Consider the following 11731-nt stretch of genomic DNA (forward strand, 5'->3'; position numbering starts at 1 on the left):
TACATTATATCAATGCTTTCTTAATTAATTTTCTGCTTAATTAAAATGAATGAAAGATTAATTAAAGTTCTTGAAAATGACATATGCTCGTGTACCTTGATCTCAACTTAGATTCTACAATCACTCCATGGATTTTTAACAATGTGTTGTTGTATCGAGTCCTCGTGTTTCGCAGTCTTCGGTGTTAGAGCCGAGGGTTCGAGATTTCGGACTCGGGTCGCTTATTGGGGTTAGGAGGTTTAAGTATTATAAGAATTAACTATTTTTGTAATTAGACCATGAAAAATAACAAGCTTTGGAGAGAAAAATTTTGTACGTTAATTTTTATTATTTAGGGTGAAATGCGTTTGATTTTTTAAAAATAAGAATGTATTAGCTTACAAATATATTTTTTAGGGAGAATTGTATCTTTTAGAGGTTCCACACTAGTACAATTCGCCTTATTTATGAAATGATATATACCGAAACTTGGTTAAATACAAAGTAGAACGAGATAATTAATGTATTGTGTGCTGTAGAAGTAAATGGTTGTATGTGATATTATAAAATTTATTAATGTGTCCTTCGCTTTTGACAAGGACATGGAGTGCGACGAAAATTTCAATTGCATTCAAGTCTTAATCATCGTGCAACTAATTTGAACACATGACCGTATCTTTAACTGTTGATATATATATTTATTGTCACTTTCTGAAACCGAAGCATGAAACATATGATATTGTCCAATAATCATATAATCGTCAAATAACAAGTCTCGTGGTATTATATAAACCAAAACCAGTTTATATCATAAATATCATAGAAATTGCATTGTCTTTACAACGTAAATATTTAAAATGATAAAAATATGCAAAAAAATGTTTTGCTGCTTAAAATAAATAAAACTTAACAAAACATAAACCAAATTATACTTCTTAATGCATCCAATACCAGACCCAAAACTGGTCATGTTCTTCTTCCTCTATTTGTCTCTCCGACCTATCTGTGGTGGGAGAGTAAGGTGAGTGTTATGGTCATCACTCGACAAATGGAGACCATTCGAGAACATATATAATAAATATACACGATCTTCGAAAACAACATGTAATGCATAACATAATTCACATGATATATCGTGATTATAAATGTAAGCATAACTTGGTTTAGGTGCTGAGATTTCGTCTATTTTTCATGGTTTACTAATACAAGTTTGTTGGAACATTTCATGTTTGCAATCTTGATTTTGATGATTAACAAAATTTGCTATTTTGTTTCTAATGATTTTACCTAAGTGCGCAGAAATTGGAACTGATCAGTTATCGAGCCAAAACTGAAGCTATCGAGACGCAAAACTGAAAGCGCCAACTGATTGCCCAAACTGAATCAGTTCAAATGATATATCAAAGATCAGTTCAACTGATTGTCCAGCTGATAGGTGGTTCAACAGAAGACCTTCAGAAGCCCGGCCAGCTAATGAAGAGCTCAACTGATGAAGAGCCCAGCTGACCAGTTCAACTGAAGCAGTGAAATCAATTCAGCTGACGAGCCAACTGATTTCACCACACCAGTTCAAGATCAGTTTAACTGAACAATTCAAAACATCAGTTAAGAATCAATCAGCTTGCAGAACATGACAAGCTTATCTAAGTAGAATCCAGCTGTGGACAACAGTATAAAAGCAATTGTACTATCAAAGTACAAAAGTGAACGTTGCAGCAGAGCTTAAAGCCAAGAACGAATTCAAACTGCAACAAACATATTTGATGAGTCTTGGTGTACGATCACAATGCCTCTATAAATACAAGATCAAGACCATCAACGAAAAAGTGTGGAAAAATATACAAGTGTGTGAAGATCAAAAGAAGAAGGGCACACAAAATGCACATCAGCTTACAAGAAGCAATCAACCCAGATTTGACAGAACACTTAAAAGTGTTATCAGCTTAGGTTAGAAGCAATTTTTCCTCAATGTGTGAGAACACCTTCATGTTGTATTTATAGATCAGTTCTCACACACGCACACACACCATCACTCACACATACAGAGAATTGAACATACTGATAAGTTGAGTGAGTCTTGCACAAAGACATAAAACTTGTGTATGCAGTCTTTAACACATAGATGTTGAACAAGTGTTGGCTGGAAGGTGTTGCCCTCAGTCTAGGCTAAGAGTTCAGTTAGGCAGTAGGGTAAGTACTAAGTTGAGTGGGTTTGTACAAAGCTTTATATAAATCAAAGTCTTCTATTGGATGCTACCTGAGTTGGTAGAAGGGGTGACATAGGAACAGTTGAAGTATCTGAACATCCATAAACATATCTTTTGTACTTAACTGTTTAACTATTGTTTTCAAACTGATTTTATCAGTTCGAGCTGTTGTCAGTTCAGTTCTCACCATAACTGAAATAATATATGCAAGAACCGATCCCCCTTATTTCAGTTATTCAGTTTACACAAGTTAAAAGCTTTAAACTGATTAACTTTCTTAACAATGGATTATTTCGAGTATTTTTCGTTTGGTTTAAAACCAAACTCGATCTAATTCATCGGTGTTTACTGTGAGAACCTGAATTTCCAACAGCAGCTAGCATTTTTCAGCAGCTAGCAATATTCAGTAGCAAAGGAAAATTCCAGCAGAAGCTAACAATTCCAGCATCAGCTAATATTTCAGAAGCTGTTATTTTTTCAGCAGACATGTATTTTTCAGCAGACAGAATCCAGCAGCAGAAGAGTTCAGTTGCGAGATTCCAGCAGATAGCTACTGATTCTGCTTATAACTTGTAACCGAAGTATTTAACATGGAATAAAGGCTGTTAATAGCACATCATGGTAGATTATGTGTAAGAATTATGAATATTATTACTATTATTATGGCTATTATTATTATTATTATTATTATTATTATTATTAACTATTATGAAGTGCAAAACATCGAAAAAACATGAGTGCAAAACATTGAAAATCAAATGTGCCAAACTTTTGACTAAAATAAATAAAATATATTAAAGTATGCATCAAATTGTGAAAATTGTTTTCAAATTTTGTCTATAAATAGATGTATTGAGTTTGAGGGAAATCACACCAAAACCTCTCCATTTAGAGCAAGCTTGAAGTTTGAAACCATCTACCTTTCTTGAAGTGAAATTTAGGAGCAAGAATTCTGTTATATTTCTGAAAATTCGTCCCATCACTCCTGACCACAGAATCCGATCTCTACCGTTCATAATACACTTTCAAATGTTCTGAACATCATATCCAAATTTCAGCCTCATCCAACGGTTCAATTTCTGGGAAACGTATCTGCAAGAATACTGCTCGGAATTCAAGCGAATTTAGCAATCTTACGGATTTTCGGACGTTAACTTCCAGCTTGTTTCTTCTATAATTTAGGAGCACCTTTCAGTAAGTGGGGTTATGTTTTAAAGTATTTAAGTATATTTTCGAAAATTCGATCGACATGATATATTCCTTCGATTTGATATATGAATATTTCGTTTCGATAAATTGTTAAGCATGTTTAAATCAATTTCAAGTGCATGTTCCTTTCGTTTCAAAATTATGTTGTCTTCGTTTCATGTTATATTCTAATATATGTTCTTAAACACCAATTTGGTGTATTCTAAGAATTATGTTTAAAGGCACTGTTATGATTCAAGTTAGAAATGGTAAAAAAGGAAAATTTTCCTAAAACATGATAAGATATGACAAGTTTATGGCCCTGATGCGGTGGGTAATAATAACCGATATATGGCCTCACCCCTTAGAGGAATTACATATAGGGGACTGATCAGTAACACCATGGATAATAAGATGAAATAACAGTGTAATACGAATAATATATATGTCTATATGCATATGATAAGTTATGTTTGCTCATTGTTAATATCATGTCTTGACTTTTGTTATGAATTATTATTGTGACATGAAATTCATTTAATATTTACATAAATATATATAAGTTATGTCATGTCTATCATTTTGTCTAATTATTGTCCCGACGTTTGTTGAGACACGGCAAATTTCGAATTGTTAAGATCTATATATGGATATCCTTGTGTTATTATGATCGATCGGCCCCCACTTGCTGAGTATTTCACAAAATACTCACCCTTACACCTCTCACTCCCAGATAAGAATGAAAAACAAGTTGAAGAAGAAGAGCAAATGCATTTCTGGGGATGGTAACAAGGTTTCAGTTGATCAAGACATACTTTGGAATTTGGCTATCTTTTATTTTTACGTTGTTCGCTTCCGCACTCGTTTGTTAAGTTGATTACGTTGTAAAGACAATGTATGTTTTATGAAAAAGACTGGTTTGGTTGTACACTGTACTACGAGGCTTGTTGAATTACGATTGAATAATTGTAAAACAACGTCGGATGTCAACTCACCCCGGAATCGGGACGTGACATTTAAGTGGTATCAGAGCCCTCCAGGTTCATAATCCGACTGGGAAATTTCCATAGGAAATTTGACAAAGTCAGTTTTTGGCAAGACCCTAGCGACTTCCTACCAATGAACAATATTCACTATTCTTATAGTGACATCTGAAAATCGAAAAATTCTATTGTTGAAGCATCCAAAATCACGTTTTGCCGTTTTTGGTAATAATCGTGAATATCATAACTCCTTGTTCTAAGCCTTTCCATTTGTTTTATTTCAGGAAATGGCTCCCCGTACTCGTGCTGAAATACCCAAACGTATGTGTGAACTCGCCCTTGGCGACCACGAAATTGCGATGGCACATCTTAGAGCGCAACTTTACGAGGAACAAAAAAAATATCACGAACAATTGTTAGCCAAAGACTTGGTATATGAAAACTTGAAGAAGGAAAAACAAGAACTATAAGATATCAAAGACCATCTTCAGGCTGACGTGCAAAGGTTTGCTTATTATCTTAACTCAGAAGAAAAACAGCACGAAATGACCAAGAACAAACTAGAGGCTTCCCAAACAATAGCCCTTAAAATGGATGGATTACGCCAACGAATGTTAGAGGAATCCCAAGCACTACAGTCTCAGATTCAACAAATGTTGCTAATGGAAAAACAACGCCGTCAGCAAGATGAGGCAACCATTCAAGAACTGCAGAATTCGGTGCAGAATTTGACTACGCAAAATGAACAATTACAGAATCATGTTAATCATCTTGAGGATGCCATCATTATGGCATTGGAGCCGGAAGTAGAACCGGTAGAAGAACAGATGGAAGACGAAATACTAGGAGATGACGAGATTTTAGATGATTGAGTGTTTAGTGTCGTGATTATTTGTAATAAGGATTTATAATCCATTTCTTTTCTTTTGTACTTCTTATCTTTGTACTTCTGAAAACTTTTATTTGTATTGCTTTTTCTTTTCATCGAAATCAATAAAAAGTTTATTTGTTCTATTCCTTGATTGATTTCATATTTGAGATAATCTTCAATATTTTTGTACATAAATTCAAACCTCTTAGAAATTCTCATGCGTGTAGGAAATGGCAGAGAGACCCCATCGTAGCAACCACAACCCGCGATATGCCAATCGCAACAATGACTGCAACAACAATAACAACAAAGATACACCACCACTAGCAAGAGTTGGCCTTAGCAGAGAAGATTTAATGGTCATAGCAACCATTGTGGCAACAACCCTCCAAGGAATGAGCCATTTGAATACCAACACTAATCAGCCACCACCACCTCCACCACCGAATGGAATCAGACACCATTATGAATCTCCTCGGAGGAATCGAGTCCCAACGTTTGACGGCAAACCTGACCCAGAAGTTGGTCAAGGCTGGCTCAAGAATATTGAGACATAGCTCCAATTGCTCGAAGTGCCAAATGAACTAAAAGTGACTGTGGTGACACCATTCCTAGAAGAAAAGGCGGCCAAATGTTGGGAGACAATCTCAGCAAATATGACAGAAGTCGGACCAATCACATGGCAAAGATTTCGAGAAGCATTCTTGAAACAATACTATCCAGCAGAGTTGAAATTAAAATTGTTGTGTGAATTCGAGAATTTTACTCAAACCCCGGATATGTCTGTTGTGGAGTACACTTCTAAATTCAACTCCCTTGGAACCCATGCTTCTGCCATCATGGCAGATGATATCCTGAAGATGCATCGTTTCAAATGTGGTCTGAACAGCCGTATCCAATCAGCTCTGCAGTTTACCAACTCACAGGTTTTGATGATTTAATGGGAGCAGCCATTAGAGCTGAGACTGATATCAAGCACCGAGAAGATGAAAATAAAAATAAACGACCTCTCACTGGACAATCTTTTCAAGGTAAACAACTAGTTAAAAGGTCAAACCAATCTAGTGGACCATTCAAGGGAACTCCTTCCAATTCAACTACGACATTCTCAAGCATAAAACCGTGTCCATTATGCAATTACCGACACATTGGAGAATGTCGAAAGAACACTGGTGCTTGCTTCAATTGTGGGAAGATGGGACACCGAATTACTAATTGTCCTGAACCATTAAAGAAAATGACATGGTCAAACACTAATGCTACCCCCAACAAGCCAAAGGAGAATAAGACCAATGCTCGTATGTTTGTCATAACACAAGAAGAGGCAGATGAGGCAAACGATGTCGTGGCAGGTACCATTATAATCAATAAAATTTCAGGTTATGTGTTGTTTGACTGTGGTGCCACTCATTCATTTATTTCTAGGAGATTCACTAAGAAGTTAGGGCTTATACCAGAGATACTTGTTGAACCTTTTAGAATTGCTACTCCCACCAGTAAAACAACTGAAACACATAAGATACATCGGAACTGCATAGTATATATCAATAAACACACATTCAACGCTGAATTGATTCAAGTCAACATGGTGGAGTTCGACGTTATTCTGGGAATGGATTGGTTATCCAAGAGTCATGCAATAGTAGATTGTCGGCGTAAGATTATCAAACTCCGAACTCCAAGCCAAAAAAAAATCACATACCATGGCAAGGCTAAGAAACGTAAATCCCTCCTTTCTGCATCTCAAACCTGGAAAGCCATGAAGTCTGGAGAAATAGTCTACCTAGCAATGGTAAATGAAGTAAAAGAAGGAGTCGAGCTCAAGATAGAAGATATTCCAGTGGTACAAGAATTTTCGGATGTCTTTCCAGAAGAGTTACCTGGAATGGTCCCGGACCGTGAGATAGAATTCGAGATTAACTTGGTACCAGGTGCTACACCAATATCAAAGGCACCCTATCGAATGGCTCCAGCAGAACTCAATGAGCTAAAAGAACAACTCCAAGAGTTGTTAGACAAGAAACAAATCAGACCAAGTGTCTCTTCTTGGGGAGCTCCAGTCTTATTTGTCAAGAAAAAAGATGGAAGTATGAGATTGTGTATCGATTATAAAGAACTCAACAAGATCACAATCAAAAACAGATATCCTCTTCCAAGGATAGATGATCTTTTCGATCAACTCAAAGGAGCCACAGTATTTTCCAAGCTTGATTTGAGGACAGGATATCATCAACTGAAGGTCAAACCAGAAGACGTTCCAAAGACAGCTTTCAGAACAAGATATGGCCATTATGAGTTTACGGTAATGCCATTTGGATTGACAAATGCTCCAGCAGCTTTCATGGATCTCATGAACAGAGTATTCAAGCCATTTCACGACAAATTTGTGGGGTATTTATCGATGACATTCTCGTATATTCCCCAAGTGAAGTGGATCACAAAGAACATCTTCACCTGACTCTTCATATGTTAAGAGAAAAAGAGTTATACACGAAATTCAAGAAATGCGAATTCTGGCTAAAAAGTGTGACTTTCTTAGGTCATATCATTTCAAAAGAAGGAGTATCTGTGGACCCTAAAAAGGTGGAAGCAATCACTGGCTGGCCGAGACCTAAGACAGTAACTGAAATTCGAAGTTTTCTGGGATTGGCAGGTTACTATCGAAAATTTGTTGAAGGTTTCTCTTCGATAGCTACGCCTCTTACAAAACTCACACAAAAGAACTCAAAATTCAACTGGAGTGAGGAGTGTTAAAAGGGCTTCCAAACGCTCAAGGAAAAGCTAGCATCTACACCAGTACTGGTTCTACCCACTGAGGACAAAAGCTTTACCATTTACAGTGACGCATCAAAAGAGGGTTTAGGATGCGTACTCATGCAAGAAGGAAGAGTAATCGCTTATGCATCAAGACAATTGAAGCCGTACGAGAAAAATTATCCTACTCACGACCTTGAACTAGCTGCGGTAGTTTTTGCCTTAAAAATTTGGAGGCATTATCTTTACGGCGCCAAATGCGAGATCTTCACAGATCATCAAAGTCTCAAGTATTTGTTCACACAGAAAGAATTGAACATGAGTCAGAGAAGATGGATTGAATTGTTAAAAGATTATGATTTAACAATAAGCTATCACCCGGGCAAGGCAAATAAGGTAGCTGATGCTTTAAGTAGGAAAAACATGGGTAAATGATCCTAGCTTCATTTTCTGCACAACCATGCCTTCAAGAAACAATCAAGTTAAGACAGAATCAAGATCCTATTTTGACAAAACTTAAAGAACAAGTCAAAGAAAAGAAGTCACAAGATCTTCATATAGACGAGAAGGGAGTTTTGTGGATGAAAGGACGATTGTGTGTACCAAACATCGAGAATCTTCGACAGAAAGTAATGTCTGAAGCACATAAATCAAAATTTTTGGTCCACCCCGGCAGTACAAAGATGTACAGAGATTTAAAGAAAAATTTCTGGTGGAGCGGAATCAAGAAGGATGTAGCAGAATACATCTCTAAATGCCAGGTCTGTCAACAAGTTAAAGCTGAACATCAACGGCCTGGAGGACTTCTTCAACCCTTGAAAATTTCAGAATGGAAATGAGAACATATTTCCATGGATTTTGTAGTAGGTTTACCAAAGTCTAGACAAAGTCATAATGGAATATGGGTAATCGTAGATAGACTCACAAAATCTGCACATTTTCTACCTGTCCGCATGAATTATAATCTGGAAAAATTGGCTACCATATACATGGACAATATTGTGCGATTACATGGAGTTCCGACAAGCATTCTGTCTGATAGAGATCCAAGATTTGTATCTCGGTTCTGGAAAAGTTTTCAACAAGCTATGGGGACTAAGGTTACTCTCGGTACAGCTTATCACCCTCAAACTGATGGCCAAACAGAGAGAACAATACAAACCCTTGAAGATATGCTACGAGCATGTGCTTTAGAATTCAGTGGTAATTGGAGTGAACATCTACCTTTAATTGAGTTCGCTTACAATAACAGTTATCATAGCAGTATTGGAATGGCTCCATACAAAGCTCTGTACGGCCGAAAATGTCGATCACCTCTATACTGGGATGATGTAGGAGAGAAATCCATAATTGGACCTGATCTTGTCCAAGAAACCGTGGACAAAGTAACAATCATTAAAGAAAGACTCAAAATTGCTCAAGATCGACAGAAAAGTTGGGCTGATCTAAAGAGGAGACCAGTGGAGTTCACAGTTGGAGAAAAAGCTTACGTAAAAATTTCTCCCATGAAAGGAGTTGTTCGATTCAATAAAGCTAGGAAATTACATCCCCGATACATAGGACCTTTTGAAATTTTGGAAAGAATCGGAACACTGGCATACAGACTAGCATTGCCATCAGATATGTCAAGGATTCATAATGTGTTTCATGTTTCACAATTGAGGAAATTTGTCCCGAATCCAAATCATGTTCTTGAAACTGGACCACTTCTGATAGAAGGAAATCTGAATGAAAAGCTAAGATATGAAGAAGTTCCAATTAGAATTTTGGACACCAAAGAACAAGTGCTAAGGCGACGCAACATTTACTATGTCAAGATACAGTGGTCTAATCATACCGAAAGAGAAGCTACTTGGGAACTAAAAGAAAAGATGTTCAAGCAATATCCATGTCTTTTTGAAAATCTAGAAAACTCAAGTTTCAGGGACGAAACTTTCGATAAGGAGGGAGGAATGTAAAAATTATGAATATTATTACTATTATTATGGCTATTATTATTATTATTATTAACTATTATGAAGTGCAAAACATTGAAAAAATATGAGTGCAAAACATTGACAAAACATGAGTGCAAAACATTGAAAAAACATGAGTGCAAAACATCGAAAAAACATGAGTGCAAAACATTGAAAATCAAATGTGCCAAACTTTTGACTAAAATAAATAAAATATATTCAAGTATGCATCAAATTGTGAAAATTGTTTTCAAATTTTGTCTATAAATAGATGTATTGAGTTTGAGGGAAATCACACCAAAACCTCTCCATTTAGAGCAAGCTTGAAGTTTGAAACCATCTACCTTTCTTGAAGTGAAATTTAGGAGCAAGAATTCTGTTATATTTCTGAAAATTCGTCCCATCACTCCTGACCACAGAATCCGATCTCTACCGTTCATAATACACTTTCAAATGTTCTGAACATCATATCCAAATTTCAGCCTCATCCAACGGTTCAATTTCCGGGAAACGTATCTGCAAGAATACTGCTCGGAATTCAAGCGAATTTAGCAATCTTACGGATTTTCGGGCGTTAACTTCCAGCTTGTTTCTTCTATAATTTAGGAGCACCTTTCAGTAAGTGGGGTTATGTTTTAAAGTATTTAAGTATATTTTCGAAAATTCGATCGACATGATATATTCCTTCGATTTGATATATGAATATTTCGTTTCGATAAATTGTTAAGCATGTTTAAATCAATTTCAAGTGCATGTTCCTTTCGTTTCAAAATTATGTTGTCTTCGTTTCATGTTATATTCTAATATATGTTCTTAAACACCAATTTGGTGTATTCTAAGAATTATGTTTAAAGGCACTGTTATGATTCAAGTTAGAAATGGTAAAAAAGGAAAATTTTCCTAAAACATGATAAGATATGACAAGTTTATGGCCCTGATGCGGTGGGTAATAATAACCGATATATGGCCTCACCCCTTAGAGGAATTACATATAGGGGACTGATCAGTAACACCATGGATAATAAGATGAAATAACAGTGTAATACGAATAATATATATGTCTATATGCATATGATAAGTTATGTTTGCTCATTGTTAATATCATGTCTTGACTTTTGTTATGAATTATTATTGTGACATGAAATTCATTTAATATTTACATAAATATATATAAGTTATGTCATGTCTATCATTTTGTCTAATTATTGTCCCGACGTTTGTTGAGACACGGCAAATTTCGAATTGTTAAGATCTATATATGGATATCCTTGTGTTATTATGATCGATCGGCCCCCACTTGCTGAGTATTTCACAAAATACTCACCCTTACACCTCTCACTCCCAGATAAGAATGAAAAACAAGTTGAAGAAGAAGAGCAAATGCATTTCTGGGGATGGTAACAAGGTTTCAGTTGATCAAGACATACTTTGGAATTTGGCTATCTTTTATTTTTACGTTGTTCGCTTCCGCACTCGTTTGTTAAGTTGATTACGTTGTAAAGACAATGTATGTTTTATGAAAAAGACTGGTTTGGTTGTACACTGTACTACGAGGCTTGTTGAATTACGATTGAATAATTGTAAAACAACGTCGGATGTCAACTCACCCCGGAATCGGGACGTGACATTTAAGTGGTATCAGAGCCCTCCAGGTTCATAATCCGACTGGGAAATTTCCATAGGAAATTTGACAAAGTCAGTTTTTGGCAAGACCCTAGCGACTTCCTACCAATGAACAATATTCACTATTCTTATAGTGACATCTGAAAATCGAAAAATTCTATTGTTGAAGCA

The sequence above is a fragment of the Primulina tabacum genome, chromosome 9 (genome assembly GCF_025594145.1).
Source record: "Primulina tabacum isolate GXHZ01 chromosome 9, ASM2559414v2, whole genome shotgun sequence".
In the NCBI taxonomy this organism is placed as follows: Eukaryota; Viridiplantae; Streptophyta; class Magnoliopsida; order Lamiales; family Gesneriaceae; genus Primulina; species Primulina tabacum.